The sequence below is a fragment of the Chrysochloris asiatica genome, unplaced genomic scaffold (assembly GCF_000296735.1).
Source record: "Chrysochloris asiatica unplaced genomic scaffold, ChrAsi1.0 scaffold00408, whole genome shotgun sequence".
Taxonomy (NCBI): domain Eukaryota; kingdom Metazoa; phylum Chordata; class Mammalia; order Afrosoricida; family Chrysochloridae; genus Chrysochloris; species Chrysochloris asiatica.
The window spans coordinates 676834-681170 of NW_006408926.1; positions in this window are offsets into that span (position 1 = coordinate 676834).

The window sequence follows — 4337 nt, forward strand, 5'->3', positions numbered from 1 at the left end:
CTCTCTATATATTGACATGTAGAAGTACTCTGACATGTAGCTAGCTCTCAATATATGGGCACATTGGAATCATCTGCCAAATAGCTTGAACTCTGTATATGGAAATGTAGCCCTGCTCTGCCATGTAGCTAATTCTCTATATATGGACATTTTGGACTAATCTGTCATGTAGCTAGCTCTCTGTGCATTGATATGTTGGACTGATCTCTCATGTAGGTATCTCTCTGTATATGAACATATTGGACATTTATACCATGTAGCTAGTTGTACTCATATGCCATGTAGTTAAAACTCTGTATATGGAAATGTTGCATTACTCTGCATATAGCTAGCTCTGTATATGCACATTTTGGACTGGTCTGCTATGTAACTAGCTCTCTCTGTATGAAGATGTTGATCTCATCTGCCTTGTAGCTAGTCCTCTATATATACACATGTTGAACTCATATGCCATGTAGCTAATAATCTGTATATGGACACGTTGGACTACTCTGCATTGTACCTAGTTTTCAGTATATTTACATGTTGGACTCATCTGCCGTATAGCGAAAACTGTGTATACAGAAATGATGCACTACTCTTCCATGTAGCTAGTTCTCTGTATATGGACATTTTGGACTCATCAGCCATGAAGCTAGCTCTCTGTGCATGGATATGTTGGACTGATCTGTCATGTACGTGGCTCCCTGCAAAAGAACATATTGGAGTAGTCTGTCATGTAGCTAGCTCTCTGCATATGGACATGTTGGACTCATGAGCCACGTAGCCAGCTCTCTCTCTAAGAGCATGTTGGACTCATCTGTGTTGTAGCTAGTCCTCTATATATACAAATGTTGGTCTCATCTACCATGAAGCTTACTCACAGTATATGGACATGTTGAACTCATCTGCCATGTAGCTAGTACTCTATATATGGACATGTTGGACTATTCTGCCATGTAGCTAGCTCTCAGTTTATGGACACGTTGGATTCATCTGCCATGTAGCAAGAACTCTGTAAATGGAAATGTTGCACGGCTCTGCCATGTATGTAGCTCTCTGTATATGGACATTTTGGACTCATTTGCCATGTACTTACCTCACTGTGCATGGATATGTTGGACTGTTCTGTCATGTAGGTAGCTCTCTGTAAGTGAACATATTGGACATGTCTGCCAGTTAACTAGCTCTCTATATAAGAGCCTGTTTGTACTCATTTGCACTGTATCCAGCTCTCTCTTTATGAACATGCTGGACTCATCTGCTATGTAGCTACTACTATGTATATCGACATGTTGGACTACTCTGTCATGTAGCCAGCTCTCAGTATATGGACATGTTTTACTCATCTGCCATGTAGCAATTTTCTCTGTATGAACACGTTGGACTCTTCTGCCTTGTAGCTAGTCTTATATATAAAAACATGTTGGACTCATTTGCCATGTTGCTAACTGTTAGTATTTGAACATGAAGGACTCATCTGCCATGAAGCTAACTCTCAGTATATGGACACGTTGAACTCATCTTCCATGTAGCTCGAACTCTGTAAATGGAAATGTTGCACTACTCTGCCATGTAGCTAGCTCTCTGTATATGGACATTTTTTACTCATCGGCAATGTAGCTAGGTCTCTGTGAATGGATATGTTGGACTAATCTGCCATGTAGGTAGCTCCCTGTATATAATCATATTGGACTTGTCTTCCATGTATCTAGCTCACTGTACATGGACATGTTGGACTAATCCGCCATATAGCCAGCTCTCTGAGTATGAACATATAAAATCATCTGCCTTGTAGCTAGTCCTCTCAATATACACATGTTGGACTCATCTGCCATGTAGTTAACTCTCAGTAAATGGACATGTTGAAATCATCTGCCATGTAGCGAGAACTCTGTATATGGAAATGTTGCACTACTCTGCCATGCAGCTAGGTCTTTGTATATGGACCTTTTGGACTCATCTGCCATGAAGATAGCTCTCTGTGCATGTATGTGTTGTACTGATATGCATGTAGGTAGCTCCCTGTATATGAACATATTGGACTTGTTTGCCATTTAGCTATCTCTCTGCATATGGGCATGTTGGACTCATCAGCCATGAAGTCAGCTCTCTGTGTATGAACATGTTGGACTCATCTGCTTTGTAGCAAGTTCTCTATATATATCCATGTTGGACTCCTCTGCCATGTAGCTAACTCTAAGAATATGGACATGTTTTACTCACTTGACATGCAGCTAACTCTCAGTATATGGACATGTTGGAATCATCTGCCATGTAGCTAGAATTCTGTATATTGAAATGTTGAACTACTCTGCCATGTAGCTAGCTCTCAGTATATGGACATTTTGGACTGATGTGTCATGTAGTTAGCTCTCTGTATATGAACATATTGGACTTATCTGATATGTAGCTAGCTCTCTGTGCAAGGATATGTTGGACTGATCTGTCATGTGGGTAGCTCTCTGTATATGAACATATTGGACTTGTCTACCATGTATCTAGCTTTCTGTACATGAACATGGTAGACTCATCAGCCATGTAGCTATTTCTCCCTGTATGAACATGTTGAACTCATCTGCCTTTTAGCTAGTCCTCAATATATATACACATGTTGAACTCATCAGCCATGTAGCTAGTACTCTGTATATGGAAATGTTGGACTACTCTGCCATGAACCTAGCTCTCAGAATACGGACATGTTGGACTCATCTGGCAGGTAGCAAATACTCTGTATATGGAAATGTTACCCTACACTCCCATGTAGCTAGCTCTCTGTATATGGACATTTTGGACTCATCAGCCATGAAGTTAGCTCTCTGTGCATGGATGTGTTTGATTGATCAGTCATGTAGTTACCTCCCTGTATATGAACATGTTGGACTCATCTGCTTTGTAGTCCTCTATATATACACATGTTGTACTCATCTGCCATGTAGCTAGGTCTCAGTATTTGGACATGTTGGGCTCATCTGCCACGTAGTGAGAACTCTGTATATGGAAATGTTGCACTACTCTGCCATGTATCTAGCTCTCTGTATATGGACATTTTGGACACATCTGCGATGAAGCTAGCTCTCTATGCATGGATGTGTTTCACTGATATGCTATGCAGGTAGCTCCCTGTATATGAATTTATTGGACTTGTCTGCCATTTAGCTAGCTCTCTGCATATGGACATGTAGGACGCATCAGTCATGTAGCCAGCTCTCTGTGTATGAACATGTTGGACTCATCTGCTTTGTAGCTAGTCCTCTATATATAGACATGATGGACTCATCTTCCATGTAGCTAGCTCTCTGTGTATGGCATTTTGGACTCATCGGACATGTAGCTACCTCTGAGTGCATGAATATGTTGTAATGATCTGCCATGTACCTAGCTCTCAGTATATGGACATGTTGGACTCATCTGCCATGTAATGAAAACTCTGTATATGGAAATGTTGCACTACTCTGCCATGCACCTAGCTCTCTGTATATGGACATTTTGGACTCATCAGCCATGAAACTAGCTCTCTGTGCATGGATGTGTTTGATTGATCTGCCATGTAGTTGGTTCCCTGTGTAAGAGCATATTGGACTTGTCTGCCTCGTAGCTGGCTCTCTGTATATAGACATGTTGGACTCATCAGCCATGTATTCAGCTCTCTGTGTAGGAACATTTTGGACTCATCTGCCTTGTAGATAGTCCTCTGTATATATACATGTTGGACTTATTTGCCAGGTATCTACCTCTCAGTATATGGACATGTTGGATCATCTGTCATGTATCTAACTCTCAATATATGGACACATTGGACTCATCTGCCATGTAGCTAACAATCTGTATATGGAAATGTTGAAATATTCTACCAGGTAGCCAGCTCTTTCTGTGTGAACATGTTGGACTCATCTGCATTGTAGCTAGTCCTCTATATATACACATGTTGGAACCATCTTCCATGTAGTTAATACTCTTTATATGGACATGTTGGACTCATCTGCTATGTAGCTAGAACTTTGTGTATGAAAATGTAGCCCTACTCTGCCATGTAGCTAACTCTCTATATATGGACATTTTGGACTAATCTGTCATGTAGCTAGCGTTCTGTGCATGGGTATGTTGGACTGATCTGCCGTGTAGGTAGCTCTCTGTATATAAACATATTAGACTTGTCTGCCAGGAAGCTAGCCCTCTGTATATGGATATTTTGGACTGGTCTGCCATGTAACTAGCTCTCTCTGTATGAACATGTTGATCTCATCTGACTTGTCGCTATTCCTCTATATGTACGCATTTTGGACTCGTCTGCCATGTAGCTAGCTCTCTGTGCATGGATATGTTGGACTGATCTCTCATGTAGTTATCTTTCTGTA